The sequence below is a fragment of the Myxine glutinosa genome, chromosome 6 (genome assembly GCF_964187855.1).
Source record: "Myxine glutinosa chromosome 6, kmMyxGlut1.1, whole genome shotgun sequence".
NCBI lineage: Eukaryota > Metazoa > Chordata > Myxini > Myxiniformes > Myxinidae > Myxine > Myxine glutinosa.
Genome location: NC_136266.1, coordinates 59,372,896 through 59,388,713, shown reverse-complemented (window position 1 = coordinate 59,388,713; position 15,818 = coordinate 59,372,896).

The following is a 15,818-nucleotide window of genomic DNA, read 5'->3' as shown; positions in this document are numbered from 1 at the left end:
ACTCACAACTAGGTGGATGAGTTGTTTGGTGACAAGAACAAGCCGATTCCATTTTGGTTCAGGTCCGAATCCAGATCCGGCCTATCAGTGGGATACAAAACATAAACTGTTCAGCCTGGTGGAGGTGTGCGCTCTGTGCTGTTCTAGTTCATTTTGTGTTTCATCCCACTTCCCCTTCCTCTTCTTCTTGCGTTTCATTCAGCTTGTGTGCAGCTTGTTCACCTCCATGTGCCCTTCTCCCCCTCCCCTTCCATTTCGTTCCCTTAATCCTGCTCTAGCTATTCCGTTAGCCTCATTCATGCATACCAAAAAAATTAACAAATAAATAATTTCTGCCCATTTTCTGGAAGTTTGCACAAATTGAGATAAAATGGATTCCAGGCACATTGGAGTAATGGTTGCTGAAGGTCGTTGCTGTGTCGACACTTTGAGATTTGATTGATTGATAGACAGAGATTGTCAGGGTGTGACAGTTAGGAATAATGAAATGGCTTTTCCTGTCTTTCATTGTATCATCTTGCATTGTATTTAAAAGTTTATCAGTGAGATGTAGATAATATTTCCTGTACGGACAATAGTTTCAAATGTGCTCTGTGCTATTTTAAAAAAATAACAAATACATAGTGCAGAACGTGATACTTTGGCAATGGTGAGACATAAACAATTTAATCTGCTATTTCATGATCAATTAATGCAGCTCAACTAATCTTCAGGCCAATCTCATGGTGAACTGTCAAACATCTTGCCACCAACTAATCAAAAAGTTCCTCGAATCTGTCTGAAATTCAGTGATAACGGCTGCGTCAACGCTTCTTTTGGGTCACGTGATGAACAAGTCACGTGATTCCCTTTTCTCACCAGCTCTTTAATTCGAGCTCACTTTGGACCTATTGCCATCAAATTATAATGTACGTGTCAAGTGGGTACCCGGCGGTGTTATCCAATGTCAACAACTGACCTGTTTGCCCGTTAGTTCCCCCTGGTGGCTTTGAGAGTTTTAAAGACTGAATCAACCTGAGATGATTCTCGGTGACAATATAATCCACCAGATTATATAGTCTTGTAATATTGAGAACGCAATAACACACTGTTCAGTGCACCCAGGACGGAAGGTCACATCAGGGTACTTTAACATGAATTACAAGGACATTAGTAGACTAAAGACAAATGAGCAGAGCATACATGCGATTTGACCTTGGGATCCCTGTATCATAAGGCTGAACTTTCATCAACAAGACTGCGATGGTTATTCTGGTTGAGTGTGCTGCCCCGGAGGGATACATAACAGGAGAAGCTACCGGTGGAACTAAATCCCTGTGGAGCAACTCATTAATCTGGAGATGTCTAATTGAACAGAGAGGATTACCTGGAAAGTCGAGGTGTACGGGTGTTAAAGAACACGTGACACACTGTGCAAATCAACAAGTATGCAAGCCATTACAAAAACTAAAAATACTGTGGACCTTGAATTACAGGTACAATGAGGAGTGAAATAGGTTCCAATCGAATTCAACCAACTATATACAGTATTTGGGTTTTAGATTAACCATCAGGAATGAGAGACATTCAAATGTTTTTGGAATGATAATATAGTCGTCAAAAAATGCCATGGTTTTAATTTTTAATTTTCAGAAGATGAGTATGTATGTTTGGGAAAATAATGTATTCTATATAATTAAATTTTAAAAATAATAAAAATAATATATATATATATATATATATATGTATATATATTGTCGTGTGACTACCCTTGGTGAACACCTTAGGGTAGCACAGAAGGCCAAACGAGCTCTATTTTAATTCCAAACAGCATCATTCCAATCACAAATTAAAACTATACCATTAATATAACAAAATACAATGTTACAAACACTCGTGAGGTAAACAAAGGTAAACGCCATTCTCATGCGATAACCAATACAGACGAATCTGCTGGCGAGCAAGGGCAGATACATAATGCCTCATACAGATGGAAACTCATCATCATCATCATCGCTTTATCATCATCATTTTATGGCCGTTTCCATGTTTGCAGGTGTAAGCCGTCATTCACCTAATGGCTACTTTCCAGGCTGCACGATCTGTTGTTAGCCATCTTGTTAGTTCTTTAACTCTGAGATAATCTCTCAGAAACTCATTCCATGTTTTCCTTGGACGGCCTCGAGCTCTCCTTCCATTCACATTCATATTTATACACCTCTTCACACAACTGTCCTCTCCCATCCTGTCCACGTGTCCCAACCACCTCAACCTACCCCTACGCAAAACCTCACTAATGCTCTCTATACCTATCCAATCTCTTAATTCCACATTTGGTTTCTTGTCCTTCAATGTCACATTACACATCGATCTCAACATTCTCATTTCATTTTGTTCACACCTCCATTCATCCTACTTTTTGATCATCCAGGTTTCACTACTATACAACATTGCACTTCTAACGCAAGCTACATATAGAAACTCAGAATTATAAGTGTATGAAGAAATTTATGAAACCTCCCACCCACCTAATGCCAGATAAAAGCGGCATCGTTTGGGTGGAAAGTCAAAATCACAATTGTATTGCGATATTAACCAGCGAATGAGTCCAGATGCAGTAAAAGGCAAAACTGTATTTCTGAACCCGGGCTTGTGTTTACACAAAAGCGCAGTTTCATACGGATCAAAAGTCAAATCATAATTGTATTGAGGAATTTATTAAACCTCCCACCCACATTCGGACACCCGCTGAGACCTCAAAAGGTTCCACAGAAGGTTTGGTGAGGCAAGACTCAAAACTGAGGAAGTCGTTGAGGGAAGAGGACAGACACTCCTGCTTTATAATATACTAGCAGAGCACCCACCCTACGGGCGATTTTGTTCTAATTATGCAACACGTTCTTCTTAAACATACCATTATTTGGGCGGTGTATAAGCAACAGACAGCTGCCTTAATCGTTACTGAAAATGAACTTTAAAAATAACCTGGGTTGTGTGCATGAAGCAAAAACATGTCTACTGGTTATAATTCAATACATCTCACTGCCCTGGAAAACGTGGGGACGAGAATACAGTATTGTAAAGGGTGGGTTGGCTTGCACAACTTTTGTGGTAAACAGCTGCTGGTGAGGCGAGGTGAGGTGAACAGCTTCAACGTGGCCAGGCGGGGAGATGATCAACTGGGCTGATGCTAAGGGGTGCAGGGCTTGGTGCAAAAATGTGTGAGTGGTGAGGTGAAAAAAAAGAAAAGGCGCACAAAGAAATGAAGAGTGGGTTAAGAGCGAACGAAGTGAAGCGAGCAAACTGGAAAAAGAAAGGAAAGGAAAGGAGATAGAGAAAAGGAAAGACGAGTGTGATTCGAACAGGCTTGGAGATAAATGCACGGGTTTTGCAATGGGATGAGAATAGTGCCAAGAGCATAGTCAATGCAGGGGTTCTGTGGGAGGGAATGGGGGTGGGGGTGGGGGGGGCGAGAATTAGGTGCGCATCTGTCAATCTAGATGAGTGATGACTTCCCGTTGAGTGGAAACCGTGAGGATGTTCTTCGACTGGGCTGGCAAGCCCATTTCACGGAACTATCCACTAGAGAAAGAGTAGGAAGGATGCGGAAACGGAGTGATGTGTGTGGCATTGCACGCGAAATGGTTCAAGTTCAGAGTGTAAAAAAGAAAGAACAGGTATTAAAGCAAACGAATATTTGCAAAGCATATCTATCCACATGGCTATGGTCTATAATTAAAAGCTAAAGAAAATAGTAAAATACTGTCGTGTGGACGACTCGATTAAGACAGAGCGTCTACGGATGGAATCGAGCTTAGTGAGGCGACAATCAATTCAATGGCGGATCGATACACGAGCAGGGGGGTTAGGGGAAAATGCCACGGCTTACCTTCACGGCCCCGACGATGTCTTCTCCATGTGGAAATTAACTCAACCCGAGACGGAGGTAAAATGTACAAAAAGGAAATATTTATTATGGAACCTGAGAACAATGAAACGCAACAATAAAACCTAAACCCCTGTAATGGAGCACTCCCACACTTCACTTCAAATACACAACACAGGAGGAATGAAACAAAGAAAATGTTGTGGTTCGGGTGTGGTGCGTCTTATCTGTGTCTGGATGTAGTGTCCGTCAGGAGTCATCAAGCGCCTCGCTCGCGCCGTTCTCGCCCGCTCAGTGGCAAGCCTCGTTCACGCGCAAATGCCAGGGAGGAGAATCGATGGCGCTCCAACGTTCCCCCAACATCCGTCGTAACGCAGGCAATTTGTAGTTCGCAAAGGAAAGGTCCAACCGGGAACGAAAGACAAAGGCAGAAGGGAGGTCCGGGCAGGGAAGAAACCAAAGCGAGAAGGGTCAACTCAATCGGACAGTCCAGAGCAAGAGGGCCAAGGGAAGAGAGGAAAATGCCGGTGAGCGAGTCATTTTACTGATTGTCTTGTGACGTCAGCTCTCTCCCTCTGCCAACCAGTACCTCCTTTACTCGTAACCTTTCACGCCATTTCACGTCACCGGCGCTTCTCCTCCAACCAGCGACCTGCTTCTAGGTAGTGGTTTTGCACCTTCTGCACTGATTGGCCATGGTGTCATTGGTCGGTGGCCAATCAGTGTGTCGCTCCTTCACCTTCCTTACCCCAAATCACGGGGAAGCTTTCTTGACCAATCACACGTTTGGTCCCCTGATTGGTCCCCTAACCAATCACACGTCCTTCCCTACTCTCCAATTGGTGCTCTGGTTGTTTCTCGCCCCTCCCCCCTGTCAATCAAGAGTCCTTCTGGGCGTGGCTATTGCGTGCCTGGCTGATGTCTGCTTGCCATGGCGCCGTTGTACGCGGCCGCTTCCTGTTGGTTCTTCCGGTCAGTTTTATCGTCTTGTGGCGGAGGGGGAATTTAATTAGGGTTGTGCTAATGGGCCGATCTAATACATACATATTTTACGATGTATGTATGTATGTATATATATATATATATATTTGTATATGCACGTGCACAATTTGTAACGTGAACGGTAACTGTAAGCTGCGCTTCACTTCCGCTGAACTTGGGGACGGTGAGTGAGCTTTAGCATGGCTCTTCTTTCTGTATGCATCTCCTACACATATCACACATCTTACACACATATCACTATACATACTTGTCTGATATACAGTCATGTGAAAAAGTAAGTACACCCCATGTAAAGTTTTGACTTTTTCAACATATTTCAACATACAGCTATTTGATCTTCATTTCAACAATATTGATAGATAAAGGTGATATAATATAACAAATATCATGAAACAGTTACATTTTGGAGTCCCTTGTATAATTTGAATAAACATAAATGCAAATTTCACATGTGGAAAAAGTAAGTACACCCTTGGCTCTAATAGGTGGTATTGCCCCCTTTGGCAGAAACAACCTCAAGTAGGCGTTTCATATAACTGTCTACCAGTCTCTGACATCGACTGGGAGAAATTTTTGCCCACTCCTCCATGCACAATTCTTTCAGCTGTGTGATGTTTGAGGGGTTTCTTGCATGCACAGCTCGTTTCAAATCCCCCCACAACATCCCGATGGGATTTAGATCCGGGCTTTGACCTGGCCATTCCAGAACCCTCCATTTCTTTCTTTTCAGCCATTCCTTGGTGGATTTACTGGTATGTTTAGGGTCATTGTCATGTTGCAAGGTCCACTTTCGGTTGAGCTTCAACTTTCCGACAGATGGCCTCACATTATCCTCAAGCACCCTCTGGTACAATGAAGAATTCATAGTGCATTCCATGATGGTGAGCTGCCCAGGCCCTGATGCAGCAAAGCTGCCCCAAACCATAATATTTCCACCACCATGCTTTACAGTTGGCATCAGGTTCTTGTGGTCAAATGCTGTCTTTGGTTTTCGCCAAACATGTCTTCTGGTACTGTGGCCAAATAGCTCGACCTTTGACTCATCTGTCCAGAGCACATTGTTCCAGAAGTGCTGTTCTTTGCTTAGATGTTCATTGGCAAACTTTAGTCTTGCCCTGATGTTCTTTCTGGACAGCAAAGGTTCCCTCCTGGCACACTTCCAATGTAAATCAAATTTGTGCAGCCTCTTTTTAATGGTAGACTCGTGCACTTTGACATCAACAGCGGCAAGAGTTACCTGTAGGTCCCGTGATGACATTCTGGGGTTCTTAAAGACTTCTTTCAGCATCTTGCGGTCTGCTCTCGGGCTGAACTTGCTGGGGTGGCCTGGCCTGAACAAGTTGGCAGTTGTTTGGAATCTTCTCCACTTGTAGATGATCTTCCAGACAGTCGAATGATTGATTTCAAATTGTTTGGAGAACTTTTAAAATCCCTTTCCAGACTCGTAGGCATCTATAACCTTCTTTCTGAAGGCCTCAGAGAGCTCTTTTGATCTGGGCATGATGACACCGCACACTTCAACGACAAAGAGCAAACCAAACTAAATGTCTTGAGGTTTAAATAAGACAGGTTCCTCCAAGATCCTCTCTAACGATGTTCTAATCATTTGCACCTGAGCTGGTGCACCTGATTCTAATTTTAGGTATTTGAAGTAGTGATAAATGTAGGGGTGTACTTACTTTTTCCACATGCGAAATTTGCATTCATGTTTATTTAAATTATACAATGGACTACAAAATGTAAATGTTTCATGATATTTGTTGTATTATATCACCTTTATCTATCAATATTGTTGAAATGAAGATCAAATAGCTGTATGTTGAAATATGTTGAAAAAGTCAAAACTTTACATGGGGTGTACTTACTTTTTCACGTGACTGTACATGCCTGTTGTTTCTGTAGACTAAGAAGAAGACCTTTGTTGGTCGAAAGCTTGTCGAGAATTAAAGATCGACCGTCCTGAAGCTAGGTCCACGTCTGATTTAATCTCCCGATTATTTATTTAATACAAATGAGACGCCCTGCTCATACTGTGGAGTTTCTACTATTTCTCACAGTTATATATATATATATATATATATATATATATATATATATATATATATATATATATATATATATATTTATTTATTTATACATACATACATACATATATATATATATATATATATATATATATATATATATATATATTGTTACGGACACGGCTTCAGATGTTGCTTGACTGAGCGGAATGGCCGCCGTGTTCGCACAGTTTACCCGATTACCCCCAACTCACCCGATTCCACTCGAACGTTGGCCAAATCGCGCTATGCTAAATCAATGATGGAAAGGACACAACGACTGGGATAAATGAAACGACGCAAGGGGGTACAGTTCTCAAGACCTCCGGAGGAGGATATAATTAGTGGTGGAGAAAAGGGGTAGATTACAAGGTAGAGTGAGGTAAAAGACACAGAAGAGATAGGCACTTAGATACAATCTTATCTATCCCAGACAGACCACAGACAAACGGAACAAGACTGACTTACACAGGGATTGATGGCAGGGAAGGACAGGCAGTCGATAGCACAAGGTGCACCTTGGCTCAGGGACAGGATAAAGCACGGTCCAGTCCAGAGATGCGGGGAGGTGTCACAGCGCTCGGAGGTGGCGTCCTTCTCTCTCCAAGCTCAGCGCGCATCTGACGTCACCTCCCTCTTCCAGCGCATGCTCAGCGGGGAGTCACACGCCCTCGGCTCGTTGGCTCCGCCCCAGATGGGACCGGTCCGCCGCTTCTATTGGGTGCGGGGGTTACCGGGCTCCGCCCTTGACGAGGAGCTGACAGCGAGCCCCTACTTGGTAACCCCGTCGAGCACATGCTCGATGGCGGCTCGTTGGAAAGGCCTGGTGCACTCCCAACACCCCCTACCAACCAAGCCGGAGTGAGGACGCACACTCCCCGCGCCGCCGCCGTTGTTGTTGTTGTTGTTGCTGAACCGTGAGGAAGAGCTGCGAGGAGGTATTGGGAGGTCCTAAACTTCCTAACGGTGCCATACAACCACATTCTGGTGCAACGAAGAGTCAGAATTAATGGAAACGAGTCCTTAACTGACATAGACTAAGAATAACTAGCAAGATGTCCTATAGTTGTCTTACATGAGATGCGGTGGACCTGGATGCGACATTTAATGGGGGAAATAGGGGGAGGTCGGGTCTACAGAGTGTTGTTTACAGAAAATGGGACTAGGGAATGGGGGGATTGGGGATAGTTGGGAAGTATTGAGGAAATAGGGGAATATTTACAAGCGGATATGGATGGATATAAATCCCATATCCGCAACAATATATATATATACATATATATATATATATATATATATATATATATATATATATATATATATATATATATATATATATATATATACATATATATTGTTAGGTGGTCCCGAGCCGATTATTATCAGCCGAGACGAACAGCCGAAACAGCTTTATTACTCCTGAGGCATCCGGCCGAAAATGGCGGCTGTTGTGCGCCCGAGATGGAAAGGATGCAAGACGTTTGGCTGAATGGAACACACAGGTTTATTCCGAAACCACAAAACATGCAAACACAACAATAAATTCAACAATAATGATTTAATGAAAATAAATCCCCCATTTAATGAAATGAAAATAAATAAAATAAAATAAATTCCACCCCCCTTCCCACGCCGCCTCCCCCCAAGCCCTCTCCCTCCAACACATTCCTGATGTCCCTCACAAATGTTGTGTTTATGTGCTTCCCCTTCTCTCCCCATCTTGTCTACCGCTCCCCTTTTTATACATTTTGTTTGTTTGTCTGTTTGATTTGTTTGTCTGATAAATGTTAGCTCTTTCTCGAGCCTCGATTATGTATACAAAAAAAGAAAAAAAAGAAAAAAAATCAAGGGGTGAAATGAAATGTTGAGGTAAAAACTAATGTCTAACTTTGAGACGTCTCTGCTAAGTCACAAACACACACACAGGGAAAGGCTTTCATATGTCTTTCACTGAGGAGAGGCTTCCCGTCTTGCCACTCTGCCATAAAGCCCAGATCGGTGGAGTGTTGCAGTGATGATTGTCCTTTTGAAAGTTTGTCCCATGTCCACACAGGATCTCTGGAGCTCAACCAGAGTGACCATCGGGTTCTTGGTCACCTCTCTTACCAAGGCCCTTCTCTCCCGATTGCTCAGTTTGGCCGGGCGGCCAGCTCTAGGAAGAGTCCTGGTTGTTCCAAACTTCTTCCATTTAAGAATTATGGAGGCCACTGTGCTCTTGGGAACCTTCAATGCAGCAGAATTGTTTTTGTAGGCTTCCCCAGATCTGTGCCTCGACACAATCCTGTCTCTGAGCTCTGCAGGCAGTTCCTTCGACCTCATGGCTTGGTTTTTGCTCTGATATGCATTGTCAGCTGTGAGACCTTATATGGACACGTGTGTGCCTTTCCAAATCATGTCCAATCAATTGAATTTACCACAGGTGGGTTCCAATCAAGGTGTAGAAACATCTCAAAGATGACCAAGAGAAATGGGAGGCACCTGAGCTTAATTTCAAGTGTCATAGCAAAGGGTCTGAATACTTATGTAATTGTGATATTTAAGTTTTTTTATTTTAATAAATTTGCAAAACTTTCTAAAATCCTGTTTTCTCTTTGTCATTATGGGGTATTGAGTGTAGATCGATGAGGGAAAAAATGATTTTAAACGATTTCAGCATAAGGCTGCAACATAACAAAATGTGAAAAAAGTGAAGGGGTCTGAATACTTTCTGAATGCACTGTGTCTATATATATATATATATATATATATATATATATATATATATATATATATATATATATATTGTTACGGGTCGCGGACAAGATGTTACTTTGGGCCGAGCGGATGGTCAACCGCGACCGTTACAGGATCCCCGATTGGCCCGACTCCCCCAACGTTGACCAGATCGCGCCACAGATATTCAATTTGGAAACCTCTAAAGCGACCGAAAGAGAATGAAGAGAGAAGAAGACAGAGTACGGAGGAATAACAGGATTTATTATACACACAAGCAAAAAGAAAGCAGTCACGTTTATTTATAACACATAAGCCACAGGTGACACAGTGCAAATACTAGCTTACCTACAGTCTTAATTAACCCAGGACAGAACAAACAAAAGACAGACTCACGCGGGGAATGACAGGAATGGCAGGAGGTGGATGGCTGGAGGTGAACGCTTGGTGGAGCCAACGCGGAGCTTGGTGGAGCTTTGGTGGAGGTGAACGCTTGGTGGAGGTGAACGCTTGGTGGAGCCAACGCGGAGCTTGGTGGAGCTTTGGTGGAGGTGAACGCTTGGTGGAGGTGAACGCTTGGTGGAGCCAACGTGGAGCTTGGTGGAGCCTTGGTGGAGGTGAACGCTTGGTGGAGCCAACGCGGAGCTTGGTGGAGCTTTGGTGGAGGTGAACGCTTGGTGGAGCCAACGCGGAGCTTGGTGGAGCCTTGGTGGAAGTGAACGCTTGGTGGAGCCAACGCGGCTGGTGGGGGGTTGGTGTGACGGGTTCTCTCTCCTTCCCTCACAAGCTTCAGGACTCTTTCTCTCTCTTTCTTAGTCCCACCCAGTCCAACAACTTCCTCTCTTGCTTAGTCCTACTCAAGGCCTTCCTGTCTTCTGATCTCCTCCCTCCTCGACTCTCTCCGGGGGCCTCTGCCTCGGGTTATATAAGCCCCACCCTTGACCCTTTGCGAACCTCCCCAAAACGTTCTCTCTCCGCCCTCTAAAGCCAACCCCTCGTTCTGGGTTGGTCGGCAAGGGCTGGTTCACTCCTCCCTTCTATGACGAGGTGGGGACCCGCCTTTCTTCCCCAACCCTGCCTCGTGGTCAATGGCGGATGAAGGGAAAACCACCCAAAATGCAGTTGGCAATTGGAAGGGAGGTAATTGGCAATGGCACTCGAGGCCTGGCAAAGACGAAAGGGGAAATGGAAGTTTTGGGAGTGGGAATGAAGGGAATCTATCTCTTTCACTGGTGCAATGGAGTATTTCTATTAATGGGAGACACAGCCTTACCCTAAAACACAGAATAAGATATAACTATCGAACAGGGGTATTCTATCATTGGCTGACGTGTATGCTTGTGGACTAATTATGGGACGCCCTTTGACCTTTACACAGCTCCGGAGGCAGGGGGCGCAGAATAACAATAATAATAATAATAAAGCACACAATCAAAAAAAAATACAGTCCTCATATCCGCAACACTATATATATACAGTATATATATATATATATATATATATATATACAGTATATATATATATATATATATATATATATATATATATATATATATATATATTACTGAAAATAGGCAACTCAGCAGCCATATTGTACGAAAAATAAAAGCATGCTGAGCCACAAAGAATAATTTTCTTTGTTAAAATCCTGACCTTTCAGAAGAATGCTATCTTCCGTCCTTAGAGGTGACGACAACAAAACACAAAATGTGCAGTTGAAAAGAAATCAGCTGCACTTATTGCATTTGATGGGAACGGCTACATGTTATGTTTGGGCTACAGGGAGGGGGCCCAATCGGCATGACGTTTGAGTTGGAGTCATTTGTCTTATGTGTCCAAACTCCTCTTTGAGTGCTAGCAGATACAGTAGAGTCCGTTAAGAGGAACGATCTTTGAGAGAAATACAACTATAGTCTACTATAGTATAGTGTTTCTATACTATAGTCTACCATAGGGTGTCCTCAAGTTACCGTTCCAAATTAAAACTGCAATAGTAAAAATAATGAAATGGGATACAACGATGTGGTTTGCTGCTTGTGAATATATAATATATTTAAATATATATATTTTATATTTAAATATATTTAAACATATATCTATATATATATATATATATATATATATATATATATATATATATATTTCACAAATGGACATTAATTATCGTGAGCCTCCCATTACGAAGAATCGGAAGATATTGGAATAATAAGAGGAAGGTAACAGGAGGGATGGTGTAATATTGTCACGCATGGGTGGAGATTCAGGGGGGCGTTTGTCCGTGTGGATTAGAGAGGGTGAATGGTGGAAAGGATAAATGGGATTACAGGGATAAACGTTCCACATAACTTCGTGCTCATTCCACGAATTTTCACTTTTTTCTTCGGTTCACCTGTCTTCGCTATATCTTGGGTTATCAGACTATAAAGGTGAGAAAGAGAGAGCCTGATGTGGTTGATAAAACAACTGTTTATCATTATCAAAATTATCTTATATTGTATTGTCTGAATATTTTTTGAATCTTTCTTTGTAAGTTATATTTCAATGCTGCGTGTATTTTTCAGATTTTTCACACGATTTTTACCGTCATATATATTTTTCACGTGATTTACGAACTTACAACTTCAACATAATTGGTATTCCCCGAATCCTGCTGGCAGGATATCTTAAGCGGGAGCACACCTTCCTTTGAGCTGTCAATCCTGGGATCGAATGTCGACCCAACTATAAAGTGTCATCCTGGTGTTGCGCTTGCAGGGCGAGGCATCAATGGTGCTTTCGACGGATGTTCAACTGGGTGTTCCATCAATCAGGTTTGGCCAGCAGGTTCCAAAAAAAATAAAAAAATCTTTGGCCAGAATCGTTACCCCACAAGAATTGACCAGAATCAGACCAAAAACCAGAATCGTTACCCCACAAGGTGGAACTAATAGGGGGGCATCAAGGAAGAGGAAGTATTCATCTTTTCTTCTGGACGAAACATTCTGATTACACAGACATGATTATAATATATATAAAATAGCCCCGAGTGGTCTGACGGTCACCTCCAGAGTTTGTAGTTCAGGCCTCTGCTGATTTGGGGGGACCCCCTGATCTCCTGGGAGGCACCCTGATCCAAAATCGAAGCCTGAGTGATTGTGCGGGTCATCGAGTAGGAGGGCTGTGTCGAGTTTCAGAGCAATCGGTTGGTAAATAAGAGATGAGTAGGGATCCGGAGTTTGAGCGGTAACCCCCCTCTGGGAGCGCCCATGATCCAAAATCGAAGCCCGAGCATTTGTGCAGGCTCCTGTCTTGTATGAATGCGTCAAGTTTCAGAACAATCAGCCACGTGATAAGGGAGTAGTGAAAATAACAAAAAGTTGACGGATGGACGGACGGACAGACATCCAGACATCACGACCAATTCTCTTCGAGAATCGAGATGAGATGCCCTAAAAATTACTTTTCATTCCGTTACATAACAAATCTACAACTTTACATTTCACAAATTTTTTGTTGAAATGCTATTGTTGTAAATTTAAATCCCACAATGTGTGTCGATACTGACTCTATATGCCATATATTTATTTTGCCTCCAGTATATTGATAGTTCTTTTCCAAGGTTGTCAAAGAACCCTTCCTTCCTTTACGCTTGATCATTTGTCCTTGGACGACTATCCTTGATCGTTTGTTGTTCATCACATGTTGGGCAAAGTATCTCCTTCTTTAAAAAATACAGTAGATCCAAGCTTTTGGTCAACACACCTCATTTTGGCCTTTTTTTCTTTCCATCTAACAATCCTTATATCCAAAATAGAAAACCTCAGCTGCCACAAGTGGCCCATGCATGGATGATCTGGTTTTTTTTCTTTTTACGTTTTTGCTGAATTATTTATTCTTTTATATTTAAAAACCCGATCAAGAAAATCAAGGATATGATAAAACATTCAAATGAGCAAATTTGTAATCCAATATAATCAGAAATGCATTATTTATGCACATGTCTGTTCGACATGTCTTTTCACAAACACTTATAGGGATTCAAAATTGTTTATAAATCTTTATGCAATTCATTCCTTCTTATATGGACCACTTCAGCCTGGTGTTTGCTTAGCGGTTAGGGTGCCGGCTTGGGATCCTAGGATCCTGGGTTCGTAATCCCGGTCGATCGCTCAATTAACGCTAGGGGGGTTGACTCAGCCTGTGATCCCTCCGAGGTCGGCAAATTGAGTACAAGTTCACTGGTAATTCCCTGTGTCGCAAGAGGTGACTAACAGGGTTGGCGGCAGGAAGGGCATCTGGCCATAAAACATTGCTTCAAAAAGGGGACCACAGTGCCCAAAAAAGGCCAACCCCTGCTCTGCGGGGGAAAATGGTCTCGAAAGGTGGTTTATATGGACCACTTGGCTGTTTTGGGGTAATTCTGCCCATTACGTTCTGCTTGGGGTCACTATGACTTTCTTTATGACTTTGGCTTCCTGATTCAGAAAGAAAAACATTGAGTGATGGCCTTTATTGTTCGTGATCTTTCTTCTCCACTTTCCTACTCTGTCCAGGTGCAGACCATGCATTCTCTGTCACTACCTGAACCATCGTGGCACCTCTCCATGCGCATGAAGTTTGCCTACTCCGTGGGCCATTTTCTCAACGACTTGAACGCAAGTACTGGCTGGTCGTATGGACTCGTTTTCTACCATGTTGTGATTGGCATCAGTCATGGAGGCTCAGGCTTTCTGCTGCTTGTGGGACAGCTGGTTGACGGCATAGCTACTCCCATTGCTGGATTGCTCTTGGGACGATCGCTTTCAAAGGCAGGTCTGCACAGTCGTGTTGCCCGTTACAAGCGTTGGCACCTGCTGGGTAAGATGCTTAACCGCAAATCATGCACAACATACTATCCACATAATTCTGCGCTTGCAGGATAGCATAGCGGTACGCACACTTGCCTCTGAGCTATCTAGCTTGAGTTTGAATCCCGACACAGGCAATTGTCTATCAATGTCTTACTAATCAAAATCCCATGGCCAGAATTCCACCGTTCAATATATTTTCGTGGGATCTATACTTCCCAAAAGTTTCTTGTTCTGCCATAATTGTTCCTTGGTGCCATGTCGCTGCCCTTTCGTGGGCTCCGTGACCCCTTATTAATCTCTCGAGCCATAATCTCACCCAGGTGCCAAAGTTTCACTAATTCAAAACACCATAGTGAAAATCGTTTCACTCATTCACACCACTCTCCTGGCGTCAGGACGTGACAGCTTGAGTTGGAATCAGCAAAATTCTCGAACCTTAAACCTCCAATGTAAGCAGGTTGGGAGGGTTTGGTTGAGAAAGGGGGAAGTTGGGTCATTTGTTGGCATTTCCTCTGTAGGTTTAAATACTGAGAGCACTTTAGATGCTTGCTCTTCTGTTTGTGCCTCTGATGGTGTCTTTACCTCTGTCGTTGTCAATGTTATTCATTTATTTCTCTCTATCCCAATTATTCTTCCTCTCTGTTAGTATAACCTATTCCAGGCAGTCTTCACATCTTATTTTCTGTGCCTAGTTTGAGATAAGATTCCTCCTGTTATACTAACCATATTTGAAGAACTTATTGGACTATAATTACCCACACTCTCATTTCTGAAACCGGTTTAACTAAGCTTTCTATAGGCATTCATTTTTTAAATATTAGTAAGTTGTAGGTACAACTTCCACCAATAATTGTAGTTAGCAACCTGGGAGGCGTCTACTATTTCCACCCATTAAGTGCATCTATTACCTGTTGTGCTGCTGCTTTGTATAATTGTCTTTTTTACCACTCCTGTATCACTTGACGTATCTACCTGACGTATGCATTCTTCTTAACAGTCCCCTCATTGACCTCTTTACCATTTCATCTCAACTGCTTTCCATAACCTACCACCTTTGATCTGTCTGTCTTATGCCTGACCTGCCTCACAATGAAAGCGCGGACACGTATGAATGCAATGTCCCGTCTTTGCTTTGCTATAGGTCATTTTGCTAACGATTCCTGTGCTGCCCTCTGGTTCTCCTATGCAATAGTGTTCTATCACCACACTCTGGGTATCGGTAGTGTAAAGGTTGGATGCCTAGTACTTGTAGGACAGATCGTCGATGGACTTTCCACGCCAATCGTCGGCTTTCTCATGGATCGACTGCCGGGAATTGCCATGCTCGGGCCACGAAAGAGCTGGCAC